This window comes from Salmo salar, chromosome ssa21 (assembly GCF_905237065.1).
Source record: "Salmo salar chromosome ssa21, Ssal_v3.1, whole genome shotgun sequence".
Lineage (NCBI taxonomy): Eukaryota > Metazoa > Chordata > Actinopteri > Salmoniformes > Salmonidae > Salmo > Salmo salar.
In genome coordinates this window covers 36,763,767-36,787,109 of record NC_059462.1, presented here as the reverse complement: position 1 = coordinate 36,787,109, position 23,343 = coordinate 36,763,767, and positions in this window count along the sequence as shown.

The following is a 23,343-nucleotide window of genomic DNA, read 5'->3' as shown; positions in this document are numbered from 1 at the left end:
CGAGACTTCTTCAAAAGAAGATCATAACAGATAGATATGGGGACTCTTTTATTCCAACAGTCATTAGGCTGTATAATAGGGGAAAGAGTATACAGCATATTGCACTTTCACTTTAAACGTGTAGCTGTAGCACTTTGAATGAATTCTATTTTGTAGTTGCTGTGTTTTCATGTTTTATGTACTGTCTTATTTGGCACAAGACCAAATTAATTTCCACCTGGTGGGATAATAAAATTGATCTGTATCTGAGAAATATTTGTTAATACCACACAAATGATAGAAATTACTTTGACACTGACAAACTGAGAATCTGAGATCAATTTAAAAAAATGACCTCGTCTTGAATTCAAGGCCTAGGCGAGTGTGGAGATGCACATTTTGTAGGCTACAATATGAAGAAATGATAGTCCTAAAAATGCTTTCCAGTTTCACTGACTCACCCAATGATGCGCAGCTCCCTCGCAGGTGATGGCCAACGCATTCCTGCCAAAAGCAGATCTCTCACTTGTTTAACTTTGTAAAACAATATTGGGAAGTTGATCAAATATTTTGGTAGCCTACAGCATATGGAAAGCCATTTGCTTTTGTCATGACGTTGGCCTCTTTGGGTACAGGAAGGACAGTTGACCCCTCCCCTTTGTACCATCACCCAACCTACCTTCCCCCCAACCCAGGGTTGTAAAAAACCCTCTGAGGAGAATCTCCTACCCCATGTTTCATAGAGAGACAAAGGAAATTCTTCCAACTCATAGAATTGAAGAATCCAGCTACGAACTGATCCGCTGGTACCATTTTGTGATACTCAGAAGAGACAATATAGCCATATTACCATAAAACTGTTTATATAATAGACTCAGTTTAAGACTTGCCTCATATGGGTGTATGGAATGTATTGATAAGGATAAAGCTTTTGTAAGACATTGAGATGCTATGTACTGATGTAATGTGATAGAATTGTATTTCTGTAACCAAATCTAACTCAGTCATAGGCACGCCCCAGGGACATATACAGGACCAGGCGTCATTTGACCAGCCTGTTCGATGGGCACTATAAAACACTCCCTGATTTACATTTCTCCAGACCAGGCCTACACTCCGTTGGCTAATAGGTTGTACCTTCCAATTCCTCTACTGAAAGTGAACCATACCACGTGGTTAACTTTTAGACTATTGATACCGACAGAATAAGAACAAGTCTTTGATATTAATTATTAGTCTGCAGCTAAGTAAATTATATCATCGAACGCGAAGACCAACGAAACCACCATTCTATGACGACATTAATGAATGTCGCTCTGAAAGATCCATTCTAACCGAGAGAGAGAGAGAGAGAACGCGGACAAAACTCCCCAACAGAACTACTCTCCAACAAGAATCAGAACGACACACTGAGCGTAAATATATATATTGATTGCAATTGTTCCCGAATGAGTGAGCCTTCAATTGTCAATTGTTAATGAACTCTGTGTAAACTTCTCAGCTGACCATTTATGACCCATTGTTCAACAGGCCGACCAGCCTGTTTAGCCCACAAGGGCACATTCCGATACCAATCCTTTGTTGATGATAATTACTGTTTGTATGTTTTTCTGTTAATTACTTAGTGTAGTAAATAAATGATTTTAAGACAATTGATGTATGGATGATTTTAGTAAAGACTGGGTTCGTGCAGATACAACAATTTACGACGTTTTGGAATGAGACTAGACTAGAGGTAAATACACCATTTAAACTAGGAGATAATCGGCCTATACTATAATAGAATATAATATTATAGTATAGGAAAGTTATATTAGGAAAATTATAGCTTTGTAATCTGAATATTCTCCTTGGTGCCCCAACCTCCTAGTTAATTACAATTAAACGATTAATCAGTTTAATCGCGTGATAATAATTACAGGGAGCTAATTGATAAACATATCTTCAGTTTAATGGTACCCCCAAAGACACGACACTTTCCAACCTGTATTTTCTTACGATTGTATTTGGCCTGTTTTGTCTGCAAGCTGTTCACTGACAGATTTGCCAGCTTTCCCAACTGTAGGCTTTGCCTGGTTATTGGGCTACACACAATCCTTTCCCTCGATCCTGACTAGTCTCCCAGTCCCTGACATTGAAAAACATCCCCACAGCATGATGCTGCCACCACCATGCTTCACCGTAGGGATGGTGCCATCTTTCCTCCAGACGTGACGCTTGGCATCCTACCCTGCCTTTCTAAAGTCTTCGAAAGCCAAGTCAATAAACAAATTACCGAACATTTCAAATCCCACCGCACCTTCTCCACTATGCAATCTGGTTTCAGAGCTGGTCATGGGTGCACCTCAGCCACGCTCAAGGTCCTAAACGATATCTTAACCGCCATCGATAAGAAACAATACTGTGCAGCCGTATTCATTGACCTGGCCAAGGCTTTCGACTCTGTCAATCACCACATCCTCATCGACAGACTCAATAGCATTGGTTTCTCAAATGATTGCCTCGCCTGGTTCACCAACTACTTCTCTGATAGAGTTCAGTGTGTCAAATCGGAGGGCATGTTGTTCGGGTCTCTGGCAGTCTCTATGGGGGTGCCACAGGGTTCAATTCTTGGGCTGACTCTTTTCTCTGTATACATCAATGATGTCGCTCTTGCTGCTGGTGAGTCTCTGATCCACCTCTACGCAGACGACACCATTCTGTATACTTCTGGCCCTTCTTTGGACACTGTGTTAACTACCCTCCAGACGAGCTTCAATGCCATACAACTCTCCTTCCGTGGCCTCCAACTGCTCTTAAATACAAGTAAAACTAAATGCATGCTCTTCAACCGATCGCTGCCTGCACCTGCCCGCCCGTCCAGCATCACTACTCTGGACGGTTCTGACTTAGAATATGTGGACTACAAATACCTAGGTGTCTGGTTAGACTGTAAACTCTCCTTCCAGGCTCACATCAAACATCTCCAATCCAAAGTTAAATCTAGAATTGGCTTCCTATTTCGCAACAAAGCATCTTTCACTCATGCTGCCAAACATACCCTCATAAAACTGACCATACTACCGATCCTCGACTTAAGCGACGTCATTTACAAAATAGCCTCCAATACCCTACTCAATAAATTGGATGCAGTCTATCACAGTGCCATCCGTTTTGTCACCAAAGCCCCATATACTACCCACCACTGCGACCTGTACGCTCTTGTTGGCTGGCCCTCACTTCATACTCGTCGCCAAACCCACTGGCTCCAGGTCATCTACAAGACCCTGCTAGGTAAAGTTCCCCCTTATCTCAGCTCGCTGGTCACCATAGCAGCACCCACCCGTAGCACACGCTCCAGCAGGTATAACTCTCTGGTCACCCCCAAAGCCAATTCCTCCTTCGGCCGCCTCTCCTTCCAGTTCTCTGCTGCCAATGACTGGAACAAACTACAAAAATCTCTAAAACTGGAAACACTTATTTCCCTCACTAGCTTTAAGCACCAGCTGTCAGAGCAGCTCACAGGGTACTGCACCTGTACATAGCCCATCTATAATTTAGCCCAAACAACTACCTATTCCCCTACTGTATTTATTTATTTATTTTGCTCCTTTGCACCCTATTATTTCTATTTCTACTTTGCACTTTCTTACACTGAAAATATACCATTCCAGTGTTTTACTTGCTATATTGTATTTACTTTGCCACCATGGCCTTTTTTGCCTTTACCCCCCTTATCTCACCTCATTTGCTCACTTTGTATATAGACTTATTTTTAAAGGTCTGATTGGTGGATTGCTGCAGAGATAGTTGTCCTTCTGGAAGGTTCTCCTATCTCCACAGAAAAACTCTGGAGCGCTGTCAAAGTGACCATTGGGTTCTTGGTCACCTCCCTGACCAAGGCCCTTCTCCCCCTATTGCTCAGGTTGGCTTTTGGCCAGCTCTAGGAAGAGTATTGGTGATTCCAAAGGTGGACTCCAATCAAGTTGTGGAAACATCTCAAGAATGATCAATGGAAAAAGGATGCACCTGAGCTCAATTTCATCTCTCATAGCATAGGGTCTAAATACTTATGTAAATAAGGTATTTCTGTTTTAATTTTTTAGACATTTGCATATATATATACAGTATCAGTCAAAAGATTGGACACACCTACTCATTGCAGGATTTAAAAAAATCTTTACTATTTTCTACATTGTAGAATAATAGTGAAGACATCAAAACTATGAAATAACACATATGGAATCATGTAGTAACCAAAAAATTGTTAACCTGTTTGGGATAGGGGGCAGTATTTTCACGGCCGGATAAAAAACGTGCCCGATTTAATCTGGTTACTACTCCTGCGTAGAAACTAGAATATGCATATAATTAGTAGATTTGGATAGAAAACACTCTAAAGTTTCTAAAACTGTTTGAATGGTGTCTGTGAGTATAACAGAACTCATATGGCAGGCCAAAACCTGAGAAGATTCTATACAGGAAGTGCCCTGTCTGAGAATTTGTTCTCCTTCTAGGGCATCTCTATCAAAAATACAGCATCTCTGCTGTAACGTGACATTTTCTAAGGCTTTCATTGGCTCTCAGAAGGCGCCAGAAAGTGGAATGAGAGCTCTCCAGTCTCTGGGCGAAAAACAGCAGGAGTTTTTGTGAGTGATGCTGCTGAGAACAATGACACTGGAGCGCGCGTGCACAAGACGACTAATTTTTTTCTTTCAGTGTTTGAACGAATACAACGTCGCCCGGTTGGAATATTATCGCTATTTTAAGAGAAAAATAGCCCAAAAATTTATTTTTAACAGCGTTTGACATGCTTCGAAGTACGGTAATGGAATATTTTGAAATTGTTTGTCACGAAATGCACCGGCGCGTCACCCTTCGGATAGTGACTTGAACGCACAAACAAAACAGAGCTATTTGGATATAACTATGGATTATTTCGAACCAAAACAACATTTGTTGTTGAAGTAGAAGTCCTGGGAGTGCATTCTGACAAAGAACAGCAAAGGTAATCCAATTTTTCTTATAGTAAATCTGAGTTTGGTGAGGGCCAAACTTGGTGGGTGTCAAATTAGCTAGCCATGATGGCCGGGCTATGTACTCAGAATATTGCAAAATGTGCTTTCACCGAAAAGCTATTTTAAAATCTGACACCGCGATTGCATAAAGGAGTTCTGTATCTATAATTCTTAAAATAATTGTTATGTTTTTTGTCAACGTTTATCGTGAGCAATTTAGTAAATTCACCGGAAGTTTGCGGTGGGTATGCTAGTTCTGAACATCACATGCTAATGTAAAAAGCTGGTTTTTGATATAAATATGAACTTGATTGAACAAAACATGCATGTATTGTATAACATAATGTCCTAGGAGTGTCATCTGATGAAGATCATCAAAGGTTAGTGCTGCATTTAGCTGTGGTTTTGGTTTTTGTGACATATATGCTTGCTTTGAAAATGGCTGTGTGATTATTTTTGGGAGGGTACTCTCCTGACTTAACCTGTTATGGCTAGGGGGCAGTATTTTCACGGCCGGATAAAAAACGTACCCGATTTAATCTGATTATTACTCCTGCCCAGAAACTAGAATATGCATATAATTATTAGCTTTGGATAGAAAACACTCCAAAGTTTCTAAAACTGTTTGAATGGTGTCTGTGAGTATAACAGAACTAATTTGGCAGGCCAAAACCTGAGAAGATTCCATGCAGGAAGTGCCCTGTCTGACAATTTCTTGCCCTTCTTGATTATCTCTATCCAATACAGGGGATCTCTGCTGTTACGTGACACTTCCTACGGCTCCCATGGGCTCTCAGAAGGCGGCAAAAAGCTGAATCGTGGCTTTGCAGGCTCTGGCTGAAAAACATTATCGCGTTTGGATAGTGGCCGGTCACAGTACTGTGAGACTCAGGCTCGTGCACGAGGGGATCCCATGCTTTTATTTTCTCTCTCTTTGTACGTATACACGTTTTCCCAGTCGGAATATTATCGCTTTTTTACGAGAAAAATCGCATAAAAATGTATTTTAAACAGCGGTTGACATGCTTCGAAGTACGGTAATGAAATATTTAGAAATCTTTTGTCACGAAATGCGCCATGCTCGTGACCCTTATTTACACTTCGGATAGTGTCTTGAACGCACGAACAAAACGCCGCTATTTGGATATAACAATGGATTATTTTTAACCAAACCAACATTTGTTATTGAAGTAGAAGTCCTGGGAGGGCATTCTGACGAAGACAGCAAAGGTAATCAAACTTTTCTAATAGTAAATCGGAGTTTGGTCAGGGCTAAACTTGGTGGGTGTCTAAATAGCTAGCCGTGATGGCTGGGCTATCTACTCAGAATATTGCAAAATGTGCTTTCACCGAAAAGCTATTTTAAAATCGGACACCTCGATTGCACAAAGGAGTTCTGTATCTATAATTCTTAAAATAATTGTTATGTTTTTTGTGAACGTTTATCGTGAGTAATTTAGTAAATTCACCAGAGGTTTGCGGGGGGTATGCTAGTTCTGAACGTCACATGCTAATGTAAAAATCTGGTTTTTGATATAAATATGAACTTGATTGAACAAAACATGCATGTATTGTATAACATAATGTCCTAGGTGTGTCATCTGATGAAGATCATCAAAGGTTAGTGCTGCATTTAGCTGTGGTTTTGTTTTTTGTGACATTATATGCTAGCTTGAAAAATGGGTGTCTGATTATTTCTGGCTGGGTACTCTGCTGACATAATCTAATGTTTTGCTTTCGCTGTAAAGCCTTTTTGAAATCGGACAGTGTGGTTAGCCTCTCTGGGCTAGGCGGGACGAATTCGTCCCACCTACGTAACAGCCACTGGCAGCCTGTGGCGCGATTTTCAAAACCTTAAAAATCCTATTACTTCAATTTCTCAAACATATGACTATTTTACAGCTATTTAAAGACAAGACTCTCGTTAATCTAACCACACTGTCCGATTTCAAAAAGGCTTTACAACGAAAGCAAAACATTAGATTATGTCAGCAGAGTACCAAGCCAGAAATAATCAGACACCCATTTTTCAAGCCAGCATATAATGTCACCAAAACCCAGAAGACAGCTAAATGCAGCACTCACCTTTGATGATCTTCATCAGATGACAACCCTAGGACATTATGTTATACAATACATGCATGTTTTGTTCAATCAAGTTCATATTTATATCAAAAACCAGCTTTTTACATTAGCATGTGACGTTCAGAACTATCATACCCCCGCAAACTTCCGGGGAATTCGCTAACATTTTACTAAATTACTCACGATAAACGTTCACAAAAAGCATAACAATTATTTTAAGAATTATAGATACAGACCTCCTCTATGCACTCGATATGTCCGATTTTAAAATAGCTTTTTGGTGAAAGCACATTTTGCAATATTCTAAGTACATAGCCCAGGCATCACGGGCTCGCTATTTAGACACCCGGCAAGTTTAGCACTCACCATAATCATATTTACTATTATAAAAGTTTCATTACCTTTTGTTGTCTTCGTCAGAATGCACACCCAGGACTGCTACTTCAATAACAAATGTTGGTTTGGTCCAAAATAATCCATCGTTATATCCGAATAGCGGCGTTTTGTTCGTATGCGTTCCAGACACTATCCGAAATAGTAAAGAAGTGTCGCGCGCATGGCGCAATTCGTGACAATAAAATTCTAAATATTCCATTACCGTACTTCGAAGCATGTCAACCGCTGTTTAAAATCAATTTTTACGACATTTTTCTCGTAGAAAAGCGATAATATTCCGACAGGGAATCTCCTTTTCGGCAAACAGAGGAAAAAAATCCCAAAGGCGGGGCGGTCGGGGTCACACGCATAAGCCCAGTGTCCCTTGATCGGCCACTTGAGAAAGGCGATAATGTGTTTCAGCCTGGGGCTGGAATGACGACATTCTGTTTTTTCCCGGGCTCTGAGCGCCTATGGACGACGTGGGAAGTGTCACGTTAGAGCAGAGATCCTTAGTAAATGATAGAGATGGAAAAGAAGTTCAAGAAATGGTCAGACAGGCCACTTCCTGTAAAGGAATCTCTCAGGTTTTGACCTGCCATTTGAGTTCTGTTATACTCACAGACACCATTCAAACAGTTTTAGAAAATGTAGGGTGTTTTCTATCCATATGTAATAAGTATATGCATATTCTAGTTACTGGGTAGGAGTGGTAACCAGATTAAATCGGGTATGTTTTTTATCCAGCCGTGTCAATACTGCCCCCTATCCTAAACAGGTTAAATAATGGAGAGTCTTGTCTTTAAAATGCTGTAAAATAGTCATATGTTTGAAAAATGGAAGTTTTTGTATTTTTGAGGAATTTGTAATTCGCGCCACGCCTATCATTGGATATTGGAGCAGGTGTTCTAGCGGAACGTCTAGATGTAAGAGGATAATCTAATGTTTTGCTTTCGTTGTAAAGCCTTTTTGAAATCGGACAATGTGGTTAGATAAAGGAGAGTCTTGTCTTTAAAATGGTGTAAAATAGTCATATGTTTGAGAAATTGAAGTTTTTGCATTTTTTAGGTATTTGTAATTCGCGCCACGCTATACCATTGGATATTGGTGAGGCGTTCCGCTAGCGGAACGTCTGTCCCTAATTAAACAAATAAAAATATATTTTATATTTGAGATTCTTCGAAGTAGCAACCCTTGGCCTTGATGACAGCTTTGTACACCCTTGACATTCTCTCAACCAGCTTCACATGGAATGCTTTTCCAAAAGTCTTGAGTTAGTTCCCACATTTGCTGAGCACTTGTTGGCTGCTTTTTAAAAACGGATGCATTTGACCTTTAATGTAACCTCAGTTCACTGTAACTTGACTAACTTAGCCTATTTGATATGAGCAGAAAGGGTACTTCATTATTTAGTGAAGTCCATCAAACATTACACTTTATTTATGTGTTACATGTTTATGTGATTGCATTGCAGGTTGGTTTGTCTCAATGGGGAATCATAGGCTATAGGAGGAGATAACAAGAAAATACACTATATGTACAAAAGTATGTGGACACCCCTTTAAATTAGTGGATTCGGCTATTTCAGCCACACCCGTTGCTGACAGGTGTATAAAAATCGAGCACGCTGGAATGCAATCTCCATAGACAAACATTGGCAGTAGAATGGTTTTACTGAAGATCTCAGTGACTTTCAACGTTGCACCGTCATAGGATGCCTCCTTTCCAACAAGTCAGTCTAGGAGCAACAGCAGCCTCACTACCAAGTTCCAAACTGCCTCTGGATGCAATGCCAGCACAGTAATTGTTTGTCGGTCTCCCGAGAGGCGCAGCATTCTATTACACTGCATCGCAGAAACTCAAGAAGCTCTTGTTTCAGAGGACGCATGGCTCTTGACCTTCGCCTCTCCCGAGTCCTTACGGGAGTTGTAGCGATGGGAGAAGACTGTAACTACCAATTTGATACATAAAAAAAAATAGTCGGGAGCCAAAGATCACCATGCGCAATGCCAAGCATTGGCTGGAGTGGTGTAAAGCTTGCCTCCGTTGGACTCTGGAGCAGTGGAAACGCATTCTCTGGAGTGATGAATCTCGCTTCACTAGACGGACGAATCTGGGTTTGCCGGATGCCAGGAGAACGCTAGCTGCCCCAATGCATAGTGCAAACTTTACAGTTTGGTAGAGGAGTAATGGTCTGGGGCTGTTTTTCATGGTTCGGGCTAGGCCCCTTAGTTCCATTGAAGGGAAATCTTAACGCTACAGCATACAATGACCCTTACCTGTTTCAGCATGCACAATGCCCCCGTGCACAAAGTGAGGTCCATACAGAAAGGGTTTGTTGAGATCGGTGTGGAAGAACTTTACTGGCCTGCACAGAGCCCTGACCTCAACCCCATTGAATACCTTTGGGATGAATTGGAATGCCGACTGCGAGCCAGGCCTAATCGCCCAACATCGGTGCCCGACCTCACTAATGCTCTTGTGGCTGAAAGAAAGCAAGTCCCCGCAGCAATGTTCCAACATCTAGTAGCAGCAAAGGGTGAACCAACTCATTTTCGAATTAGATGTTCGACGAGCCGGTGTTCACACACCTTTGGTCATGTAGTTTATATCAAATGAGCCGTGTAGAATATAACTAAGCAATAAGGCACGATGGGTTGTGGTCTATGGCCAATATACCACGGCTAAGGGCTGTTACATTACATTTTACATTTTAGTCATTTAGCAGACGCTCTTATCCAGAGCGACTTACAAATTGGTGCATTCACCTATAATATCCAGTGGAACAACCACTTTACAATAGTGCATCTAAATCTTTTAAGGGGGGGGTTAGAAGGATTACCTTATCCTATCCCAGGTATTCCTTGAAGAGGTGGGGTTTCAGGTGTCTCCGGAAGGTGGTGATTGACTCCGCTGTCCTGGCGTCGTGAGGGAGCTTGTTCCACCATTGGGGTGCCAGAGCAGCGAACAGTTTTGACTGGGCTGAGCGGGAACTGTGCTTCCTCAGAGGTAGGGAGGCGAGCAGGCCAGAGGTGGATGAACGGAGTGCCCTTGTTTGGGTGTAGGGCCTGATCAGAGCCTGAAGGTACGGAGGTGCCGTTCCCCTCACAGCTCCGTAGGCAAGCACCATGGTCTTGTAGCGGATGCGAGCTTCGACTGGAAGCCAGTGGAGAGAGCGGAGGAGCGGGGTGACGTGAGAGAACTTGGGAAGGTTGAACACCAGACGGGCTGCGGCGTTCTGGATGAGTTGTAGGGGTTTAATGGCACAGGCAGGGAGCCCAGCCAACAGCGAGTTGCAGTAATTCAGACGGGAGATGACAAGTGCCTGGATTAGGACCTGCGCCGCTTCCTGTGTGAGGCAGGGTCGTACTCTGCGAATGTTGTAGAGCATGAACCTACAGGATCGGGTCACCGCCTTGATGTTGGTGGAGAACGACAGGGTGTTGTCCAGGGTCACGCCAAGGCTCTTAGCACTCTGGGAGGAGGACACAAGGGAGTTGTCAACCGTGATGGCGAGATCATGGAACGGGCAGTCCTTCCCCGGGAGGAAGAGCAGCTCCGTCTTGCCGAGGTTCAGCTTGAGGTGGTGATCCGTCATCCACACTGATATGTCTGCCAGACATGCAGAGATGCGATTCGCCACCTGGTTGTCAGAAGGGGGAAAGGAGAAGATTAATTGTGTGTCATCTGCATAGCAATGATATGAGAGACCATGTGAGGATATGACAGAGCCAAGTGACTTGGTGTATAGCGAGAATAGGAGTGGGCCAAGAACAGAGCCCTGGGGGACACCAGTGGTGAGAGCACGTGGTGCGGAGACAGATTCTCGCCACGCCACCTGGTAGGAGCGACCTGTCAGGTAGGACGCAATCCAAGCGTGCGCGGTGCCAGAGATGCCCAGCTCGGAGAGGGTGGAGAGGAGGATCTGATGGTTCACGGTATCAAAGGCAGCAGATAGGTCTAGAAGGATGAGAGCAGAGGAGAGAGAGTTAGCTTTAGCAGTGCGGAGAGCCTCCGTGACACAGAGAAGAGCAGTCTCAGTTGAATGCCCAGTCTTGAAACCTGACTGATTAGGATCAAGAAGGTCATTCTGAGAGAGATAGCAAGAGAGCTGGCCAAGCACGGCGCGTTCAAGAGTTTTGGAGAGAAAGGAAAGAAGGGATACTGGCCTGTAGTTGTTGACATCGGAGGGATCGAGTGTAGGTTTTTTCAGAAGGGGTGCAACTCTCGCTCTCTTGAAGACGGAAGGGACGTAGCCAGCGGTCAAGGATGAGTTGATGAGCGAGGTGAGGTAGGGGAGAAGGTCTCCGGAAATGGTCTGGAGAAGAGAGGAGGGGATAGGGTCAAGTGGGCAGGTTGTTGGGCGGCCGGCCGTCACAAGACGCGAGATTTCATCTGGAGAGAGAGGGGAGAAAGAGGTCAAAGCACAGGGTAGGGCAGTGTGAGCAGGACCAGCAGTGTCGTTTGACTTAGCAAACGAGGATCGGATGTCGTCAACCTTCTTTTCAAAATGTTTGACGAAGTCATCCGCAGAGAGGGAGGAGGGGGGGAGGGGGAGGAGGATTCAGGAGGGAGGAGAAGGTAGCAAAGAGCTTCCTAGGGTTAGAGGCAGATGCTTGGAGTTTAGAGTGGTAGAAAGTGGCTTTAGCAGCAGAGACAGAAGAGGAAAATGTAGAGAGGAGGGAGTGAAAGGATGCCAGGTCCGCAGGGAGGCGAGTTTTCCTCCATTTCCGCTCGGCTGCCCGGAGCCCTGTTCTGTGAGCTCGCAGTGAGTCGTCGAGCCACGGAGCAGGAGGGGAGGACCGAGCCGGCCTGGAGGATAGGGGACAGAAGAAATCAAAGGATGCAGAGAGGGAGGAGAGGAGGGTTGAGGAGGCAGAATCAGGAGATAGGTTGGAGAAGGTTTGAGCAGAGGGAAGAGATGATAGGATGGAAGAGGAGAGAGTAGCGGGAGAGAGAGAGCGAAGGTTGGGACGGCGCAATACCATCCGAGTAGGGGGAGAGTGAGAAGTGTTGGATGAGAGCGAGAGGGAAAAGGATACAAGGTAGTGGTCGGAGACTTGGAGGGGAGTTGCAATGAGATTAGTGGAAGAACAGCATCTAGTAAAGATGAGGTCAAGCGTATTGCCTGCCTTGTGAGTAGGGGGGGAAGGTGAGAGGGTGAGGTCGAAAGAGGAGAGGAGTGGAAAGAAGGAGGCAGAGAGGAATGAGTCGAAGGTAGACGTGGGGAGGTTAAAGTCACCCAGAACTGTGAGAGGTGAGCCATCCTCAGAAAAGGAACTTATCAAGGCGTCAAGCTCATTGATGAACTCTCCAAGGGAACCTGGAGGGCGATAAATGATAAGGATGTTAAGCTTGAAAGGGCTGGTAACTGTGACAGCATGGAATTCAAATGAGGAGATAGACAGATGGGTCAGGGGAGAAAGAGAGAATGTCCACTTGGGAGAGATGAGGATTCCAGTGCCACCACCCCGCTGGCTCGATGCTCTAGGGGTATGCGAGAACACGTAGTCAGACGAGGAGAGAGCAGTAGGAGTAGCAGTGTTATCTGTGGTGATCCATGTTTCCGTCAGCGCCAGGAAGTCTAGGGACTGGAGGGTAGCATAGGCTGAGATGAACTCAGCCTTGTTGGCCGCAGACCGGCAGTTCCAGAGGCTGCCGGAGACCTGGAACTCCACGTGGGTCGTGCGCGCTGGGACCACCAGGTTAGAGTGGCAGCGGCCACGCGGTGTGGAGCGTTTGTATGGCCTGTGCAGAGGAGAGAGAACAGGGATAGGCAGACACATAGTAGACAAGCTACAGAAGAGGCTACGCTAATGCAAATGAGATTGGAGTGACAAGTGGACTACACATCTCGAATGTTCAGGAAGTTAAGCTTACGTTTCAAAAATGTTATTGACTAAAATGATACAGTACTGCTGGCTGGTGGAGTAGGCTAGCTAGCAGTGGCTGCGTTGTTGACTTTGAACGTGTAGCTGGCTAGGTAACCTCGGTAGTTTCAGTACTACACCTTGTCATGATACAAAGCAACTTTGTAGCTAGCTAGCTAACATAACACTAATCAAGACGTTCCTTGTAGTGTATTTAGTTTCAACAATGCTGCTCGTCGGTAATAGTTGGCTAGGTTAGGAAAAATGGCGTCGCGGGGGAGGGAAATAGCTGGCTAGCTAACCTCGATGGCTGGCTAGCTAACAATTATCAATTAACAATTATCAAGTTATGACAAAGACAACTAGGTAGCTAGCTAGGTAACACTGCACTAGTCAAATCGTTCCGTTGTTTAGTATTAGTAACTACAGCGCTGCTAGTCGGTAACGGATGGCTAGCTGGCAGTGGGTTAATGATGACTAGGTGTGTTGAGTAAGTCTGGCGTCGCGTCGCGGCTGGCTAGCACACCTCGATAATACTCAAACTCAAACTACACAATTATCTTAGATACAGAGACAGCACAGACAACTATGTAGCTGGCTAACTAACACTAACACCACACTAATCAAGTCGTTGCGTTGTAATGTAATAGTTTCTGCGGTGCTGCTAGTCGGTAGAAGTTGGCTAGCTAACAGTGATGACTAGCTAGCTAGCAGCTAGCAGTGTTGACTACGTTAGGAGGACGAAGATAGCTAGCCTCGATAATTACTCAGTTACTCTAAACTACACAATTATCTTTGATACAAAGACGGCTATGTAGCTAGCTAAGAAGAATTGCTCAGATCAAACAAATCAAGCCGTTGTAATGTAGCGAAGTGGAATATTACCTGTGGAGCGAAGCGTGGTGCACAACGCAACGCAAAGTGCCTGGATACAGCCCTTAATCGTGGTATATTGGCCATATACCATAAACCCCAGAGGTACCTTATTGCTATTATAAACTGGTTACCAACGTCATTAGAGCAGTACAAATACATGTTTTGTCATACCCATGGTATATGGTCTGATATACCACGGCTGTCAGCCAATCAGCATTCAGGGCTCGAACCACCCAGTTTATAATGTATTTTTAATCACCAACCTTTGGTAATTTCTCTATATTCCCCTGCTCCTGTCTGACAATGGAGAGCCACCATCACCAACCACTGGCCCCCACCAGCCACCATCACCAACCACTGGCCCCCACTTTTGCAAACTCTCCCAGGCTCGGAGTGTTAAAAGTCAGTCCTGCCAGTCCCCAGTCTCTGCTGTCACTTGCAATGGCGGAAACGGTGTTGGCCCATCCCACTGAGGCTGCTCGAGCACCCCTCCTCACTGGCTCAGGCTGCGCCTCCTGGACCTCCCCCATGACTCTCTCCAGTAGCCTAAGAGATGTTGGTCCTGTGCCAACTCTTAGGGGGTTTTCCACACCCCATCCCCAGCAGCCATAGGTCACCAATATGGAACTTGTGTGAGTGTAATATTTACTGTTCACTTTTATTGTTTATTTCACATTTGTTTATTAATTTTACCTGCTTTGGTAATGTCAACATATGTTTCCCAATGCCAATAAAGCCTCTTAAATTGAATTGAGAGAGAGAGAAAGAGAGAGAGAGAGAGAGAGAGAGAGAGAGAGAGAGAGAGAGAGAGAGAGAGATCAGTGACCTTCAGTATAATCCAGATCGCCTGACCTATAACCTTTAGCTGATGATGAGAAACGAGTTCCGGAATTCCAATTCCAGATTCCGAAGTTGCTCCCTCCTCCAGTCTTTCAGATCCACTCCAAAACAGACCGATAACGAACATTCAAATTAAATCTGAGCATCTCACCTATACAATCTCCATGTTTTTCTCACACCTACTTTGAGAGAATAAAAGAGGACTAAGAAAGATTTCATTCACCATTACAATTTGGTATTAGATAATAAATACATCTCAATAAACTCATCATGTATCTTGCCTCCCTAGAATCTCCCACTGTCATTTTCTGTCCACCTTCCATTCCTCAGCAACAGTTTGTGGGCATCATGTAAAACTCAGCAAAAAAAGAAACGTCCCTTTTTCAGGACCCTGTCTTTCAAAGATAATTCGTAAAAATTAAAATTACTTCACAGATCTGTTTCCCGTGCTTGTTCAATGAACCATAAACAATTAATGAACATACACCTGTGGAACAGTCATTAAGACATTAACAGCTTACAGACGGTAGACAACTAAGATCGCAGTTATGAAAACTTAGGACACTAAAGAGGCCTTTCTATTAACTCTGAAAAACACCAAAAGAAAGACGCTCAGGGTCCTTGCTCATCTGCGTGAACGTGCCTTAGGCATGCTGCAAGGAGGCATGAGGACTGCAGATGTGGCAGGGCAATAAATTGCAATGTCCGTACTGTGAGAGACCTAAGACAGCGCTACAGGGAGACAGGACGGATAGCTGATTGTCCTCGCAGTGGCAGACCACGTGTAACAACACCTGCACAGGATCAGTACATCCGAATATCACACCTGCGGGACAGGTACAGGATGGCAACAACAACTGCCCGAGTTACACCAGGAACGCACAATCCCTCCATCATTGCTCAGACTGTCCGCAATAGGCTGAGAGAGGCTAGACTGAGGGCTTGTAGGCCTGTTGTAAGGCAGGTCCTCACTAGACATCACCGGCAACAACGTTGCCTATGGGCACAAACCCACCGTTGTTGGTCCAGACAGGACTGCTAAAAGTGCTCTTCATTGACGAGTCGCGGTTTTGTCTGACCAGGGGTGATGGTTTGATTCGCGTTTATCTTCGAAGGAATGAGCATTACACCGAAGCCTGTACTCTGGAGCGGGATCGATTTGGAAGTGGAGGGTCCGTCATGGTCTGGGGCGGTGTGTTACAGCATCATCGGACTGAGCTTGTTGTCATTGCAGGCAATCTCAACGCTGTGCGTTACAGGGAAGACATCCTCCTCCTTCATGTGGTAACGTTCCTGCAGGCTCATCCTGACATGACCCTCCAGCATGACAATGCCACCAGCCATACTGCTCGTTCTGTGCGTGATTTCCTGCAAGACAGGAATGTCAGTGTTCTGCCATGGCCGGCGAAGAGCCCGGATCTCAATCCCATGGAGCACGTCTGGGACCTGTTGGATCGGAGGGCGAGGGCTAGGGCCATTCCCCCCATAAATGTCCGGGAACTTGCAGGTGCCTTGTTGGAAGAGTGGGGAGCAATCTCACAGCAGGAACTGGCAAATCTGGTGCAGTCCATGAGGAGGAGATGCACTGCACTACTTAATGCAGCTGGTGGCCACACCAGATACTGACTGTTACTTTTGATTTTGACCCCCCCTTTGTTCAGGGACACATTATTCCATTTCTATTAGTCACATGTCTGTGGAACTTGTTCAGTTTATGTCTCAGTTGTTGAATCTTGTTATGTTCATACAAATATTTACATGTTAAGTTTGCTGAAAATAAACGCAGTTGACAGTGAGAGGATGTTTCTTTTTTTGCTGAACTTATGTACCCTAGTACAGCCTTTCATAAAGTGTGGGTCGTGGACCTGTTAATTGTGGGTCGAGACGTGTTAGAGTAAATGTACAATTATTTTATTAATTACAGGAATTGATTTGGCCAAGTGCAAATGGACTCTCTGTTCATTGCGCTCTCTGCTTTTCTGCGGTGTCAGTTTGGCAGCTGCACCAGAGGGAGGGAGATGCCCGTGTGCTTGGCAGTTTACCAGTTTACCGTATCTTTGTTCTGCAGTTTTTTGAAGATCACTCCACGACCTACACGCTGCAGTGCTATTGTTCAGCAGCAGATGATGCGCTGTCAGCCAATTACTTGTCATTCTCACTCGCCAGTACTCACCACTGCCATCAAATGACCGCTGTCATCAAATGGAGTCAAGCTAGCCATAAGTTCTGACATCTCAATCGTCATGAAATGCAAATACGCCGATGACTTTCTCTCTCTTGGTTTCATACGCACTTTGACAAATAACGAGGAGCGCCCACAATGTGCTTTGTGCGGGGAAATGCTTAGTAATGAGTCTCTCAAAACAAACAAATAAAAAAAACATATTCTGACCAAACATCCACAGCATGACGGGAGTTCTTTCAGAACAGGGCAGTTCTTTCAAGAAACAGTGCTTCGACAGTGGAAAAGTAAGTCAACTAGCAAGGCATTTTTGTCATTTTATAACATGATGATAAGCAGAAATACGGTAGTACTATCTCTCAAAGTAGTAACTTAGATGTGAGTTTCTCATTCAAACAATTCCCTTGTACACAGCTATTAAGATTAGTTAGATTGCTAATACTAGCTAAAGCAAGCAAGCTAGCTAGCTACTGTACAGTACATATGAAGATAAAATGATCAGGCCTACTGTACATCTTGCTGTAGAAAGGATTGTTGAAAACAAGTCTAGGTTGGAACTGTTGCGGTTAAAATACAAGTAATAATTTGTATTCTGAACTGGAATAAACTAATTGAAGCAAGATGCTTTTTCAGGCAAACACACACATAGTTTTGGGTTGCTCATCTACAGCAAGAAGCAGTCTCCTGCCTGGCTGAGAAAGCAGTAGATGTTCTGATCTAGTTTGGCACCACATACCTATGCAAGTCAGGGTTCTCAACTCTGGCGTACTTAAAAAATAAGTACAGAAACAGACTCCATGCTGAGCATGACCTCAGGGTTGCACTGTTAAAGACTGAGCCCAGAATAGAAATGAATGTTGAAAGCTACAACCAGCCACACACCTCTCATTAGAACTGTGTGTGTGTTTTCTGGTCTACATCTGTGTGATGTGATCAATCAGCTTATTCAAGTTCAGAATTTAAAAAAAATCTTATATTTTAACAGCAACAGTTCCAACCTAGACAGATGAGTACAGTGCATTCGAAAAGTATTCAGACACCTACCCCTTACCCACATTATGTTAAGTTACAGCCTTAGTCTAAAATGGATTAAATAATTAAAAAATCCTCATCAGTCTACACACAATACCCCATAATGACAAGTGAATACAGGTTTTTAGAAATGTTTGCAAATGTATTAAAAAAAAACGGGAAATACCTTATTTACTGAAGTATTCAGCCCCTTTGCTATGAGACTCGAAATTGAGCTCAAGTGCATCCTGTTTACATTGATCATTCTTGAGATGTTTCTACAACTTGATTGGAGTCCACCTGTGGTAAATGCAATTGATTGGACAATTGTCTATATAAGGATCCAGAGTTCACAGTTCATGTCAGAGCAAAAACCAAACCATGAGGTCAAACGAATTGTCCGTAGAGCTCCAAGACAGGATTGTGTCGCAGCACAGATCTGAGGAAGGGAACCGAAAAATGTCTGCAGCATTGAAGGTCCCCAAGAACACATTGGCCTCCATCATTCTTAAATGGAAGAAGTTTGGAACCACAAAGACTCATCCTAGAGCTGGCCACCCGGCCAAACTGAGCAATCGGGACAGGGATATCTAGTCAGTTGTACAACTGAAAGCGTTCAACTGAAATATGTCTAACCCCTCTGAATCAGAGAGGTGCGGGGGGCTGCTTTAATCGACATCCACATCATCGGTGCCCGGAGAACATCATCAGCTCTGGGATTTAATCCAGCAACCTTTCGTTTACTGGCCCAACGTTCCTACCCGCCAGGCTACCTGCCGCCCCAGTGGAGAAGGGTTTTGGTCAGGGAGGTGACCAAGAACCCGATGGTCACTCTGACAGAGCTTCAGAGTTTCTCTGTGGAGATGGGAGAACCTTCCAGAAGGACAATCATCTCTGCAGCACTCCACCAATCAGGTCTTTATGTTAGAGTGGCCAGACAGAAGACACTCCTCAGTAAAAAGCACATGACAGCCCACTTGGAGTTTGCCAAAAGGCACCTAAAGGATTCTCAGACCATGAGAAACAAGATTCTCTGGTCTGATGAAACCAAGATTGAACTCTTTGGCCTGAATGCCAAGTGTCACGTCTGGAGGAAACCTGGCACCATCCATACGGTGATGCATGGTGGTGGCAGCATCATGCTGTGGGGATGTTTTTCAGTGGCAGGGACTAGGAGACAAGTCAGGATCGAGGAAAAGATGAAGACAGCTAAGTACAGAGAGATCCTTGATGAAAACCTGCTACAGATCGCTCAGGACCTCAGACTGGGGCGAAGGTTCACCTTTAAACAAGACAACAACAGCCAAGACAAAGCAGGAGTGGCTTTGGGATAAGTCTCTGAATGTCCTTGAGTGGCCAAGCCAGAGCCCGGACTTGAACCTGATCGAACATCTCTAGAGAAACCTGAAAATAGCTCTGCAGCGACACTCCTCATCCAACCTGACAGAGCTTGGGAGGATCTACAGAGAAGAATGGGAGAAACTCCCCAAATACAGGTGTGCCAAGCTTGTAGCGTCATACCCAAGAAGACTCGAGGCTGTAATCGCTGCTAAAGGTGCTTCAACAAAGTACTGAGTAAAGGGTCTGAATGCTTATGTAAATCTTATTTTTTCTTTTACATTTGCTAACATTTCTGAAAACCTATTTTTGCTTTGTCATTATGGGGTATTGTGTGTAGATTGATGGGGGGGAAAAACAATGTAATCCATTTAGAATAAGGCTGTAATGTAACAAATGTGGGAAATGTCAAGGAGTCTGAATACTTTCCGAATGCACTGTAAGATTGTTTTTAATGGGGAAAAATAAACATGAATAGCTATTTATATTATTATATTTCATTTGTTTTAGGCATAAGGGCAATGAAAAGTACCAATATTTATGTCTGGTTGCATGTTTTCATAAGCTTGGGTCGCAGGAAAATACAGAATTTCTCATTTAGGTCCCAGGAAAACACAGAATTTCTCATTTAGGTCCCAGGAAAACACAGAATTTCTCATTTAGGTCGCAGGCTGAAAAAGTTGAAGAACCCCTGCTCTAGTAGGTTTCCACTACATACAGGTCAGTTTTCCCCTTGTATCTAAGTTCACATGCATTCAGTCCCACATGGCACCCTTTTTCTTACAAAGTCCACTACTTTTCACCAGGGCCAAGTAGTGCACAATAAAGGAAATAGGGTGCCATTTGGGAAGCAGATAGAGTTACTCAGAGGCATTAGTGTCCTCCAGTGGTCATTTTCAGAGAAGACAAAGTAACAAATGATCAGTCTGGGAGAGAGAGGGGAGGAGCACAATGTACTGTACAGAGAAGGTCCAAACTAAGAGGCCATTGATTTAGATGCCAGCTTGTCGCTACGTCAGATGTGCACAGGGACCTTCCATTCATACTCTCACATATGTAAGAAGACTGTATGTTATATCATACATACAGTATGACTGTAAGTTTTGTGTAAGAGGACTGACTACGGGCTCTGTAAAGCGTTACAGATTCCGCATTAGAGATTTTAAGGTAATTTCCGATTGAGCCGACATATGCAGTGTTTACAGTGAATGCAGTCTCCTTTAAAGCAGGAATATAGCCTTTAAATGTCCATCATTCTGTAAAGCTTCCGCCACGCAGATTGAATACAGCACTAAATGATGATATATGTACAGTATGCATAGAAAAACGTTTTTCTGATTATAAAACTTGATGTTGAATAAACCTTCATCTGCATCTTGAATAAACATTATGTTTTACTATCTTGAGACAATACTAAACCATCGCAAAACACTCATAAATCTAGCTTGTCATCTATAATTTCTCCAACACCAGACAAGGCTGTCCTGATAGGGCTTGGAAATCTGGCAACGAGGATCAAGCCTAGCCTGGTTTATTTTCAGTCACTAAAGCTTGACAGATGTCTGAAATCTGTAACTTCGGCTTGCAGACATTGTGAAGGGGCCTCCAATAAGACACTGGACCCTCATTAGGGAGGGCAACTGATCAACACAGGGGGATTGGCCTCCCTGTGGCTCAGTTAGTAGAGCATGGTGTTTGCAATGGTGTTTGCAACTCCAGGGTTGTGGGTTTGATTCCCACGGGGGGCCAGTACGAAAAAGAAAAAAAGAAAAAAGAATTATGAAATGAATTGAAATGTATGCATTCACTACTGTAAGTTGCTCTGGATAAGAGTGTCTGCTAAATGACTAAAATGGAAATGTAAAAATGTTAACAGTTGCTAATCACTGCAAGCTTGCGCCCCAAATTGCATCTTATTCCCTACATAGTGCACTACTTTTGACCAGAGCACTATACAGTGGGGGAAAAAAGTATTTAGTCAGCCACCAATTGTGCAAGTTCTCCCACTTAAAAAGATGAGAGAGGCCTGTAATTTTCATCATAGGTACACGTCAGCTATGACAGACAAAATAAGAAAAGAAATCCAGAAAATCACATTGTAGGATTTTTAATTAATTTATTTGCAAATTATGGTGGAAAATAAGTATTTGGTCACCTACAAACAAGCAAGACTTCTGGGTCTCACAGACCTGTAACTTCTTCTTTAAGAGGCTCCTCTGTCCTCTACTCGTTACCTATATTAATGGCACCTGTTTGAACTTGTTATCAGTATAAAAGACACCTGTCCACAACCTCAAACAGTCACACTCCAAACTCCACTATGGCCAAGACCAAAGAGCTGTCAAAGGACACCAGAAACAAAATTGTAGACCTGCACCAGGCTGGGAAGACTGAATCTGCAATAGGTAAGCAGCTTGGTTTGAAGAAATCAACTGTGGGAGCAATTATTAGGAAATGGAAGACATACAAGACCACTGATAATCTCCCTCGATCTGGGGCTCCACGAAAGATCTCACCCCGAGGGGTCAAAATTATCACAAGAACGGTGAGCAAAAATTCCAGAACCACACGGGGGGACCTAGTGAATGACCTGCAGAGAGCTGGGACCAAAGTAACAAAGCCTACCATCAGTAACACACTACGCCGCCAGGGACTCAAATCCTGCAGTGCCAGACGTGTCCCCCTGCTTAAGCCAGTACATGTCCAGGCCCGTCTAAAGTTTGCTAGAGAGCATTTGGATGATCCAGAAGAGGATTGGGAGAATGTCATATGGTCAGATGAAACCAAAATAGAACTTTTTGGTAAAAACTCAACTCGTCGTGTTTGGAGGACAAAGAATGCTGAGTTGCATCCAAAGAACACCATACCTACTGTGAAGCATGGGGGTGGAAACATCATGCTTTGTGGCTGTTTTTCTGCAAAGGGACCAGGACGACTGATCCGTGTAAAGGAAAGAATGAGTGGGGCCATGTATCGTGAGATTTTGAGTGAAAACCTCCTTCCATCAGCAAGGGCATTGAAGATGAAACATGGCTGGGTCTTTCAGCATGACAATGATCCCAAACACACCGCCCGGGCAACAAAGGAGTGGCTTCGTAAGAAGCATTTCAATGTCCTGGAGTGGCCTAGCCAGTCTCCAGATCTCAACCCCATAGAAAATCTTTGGAGGGAGTTGAAAGTCAGTGTTGCCCAGCGACAGACCCAAAACATCACTGCTCTAGAGGAGATCTGCATGGCGGAATGGGCCAAAATACCAGCAACAGTGTGTGAAAACCTTGTGAAGACTTACAGAAAACGTTTGACCTGTGTCATTGCCAACAAAAGGTATATAACAAAGTATTGAGATAGACTTTTGTTATTGACCAAATACTTATTTTCCACCATAATTTGCAAATAAATTCATAAAAAATCCTACAATGTGATTTTCTGGATTTTTTTTCTCATTTTGTCTGTCATCGTTGAAGTGTACCTATGATGAAAATTACAGGCCTCTCTCATCTTTTAAAGTGGGAGAACTTGCACAATTGGTGGCTGACTAAATACTTTTTTCCCCCACTGTATATGGGCTCTGGTCAAAAGTAGTACACTCTGCAGGGAATAGGATACCATTTGGGACGCATTCCTACAGTAAATAAAGGCCCTATGCATTTCAGTTCTCAGCCTTCTCATGTTCTCCATCCAATCACCAAGCAATTTTCCATCTTATGAGCGGCATTATGGCTAGCCTTGCATCTGCTGCTAGAGAATGGGTACATCCCAAATAGCACCCTATTCCCTATGTAGTGCATTA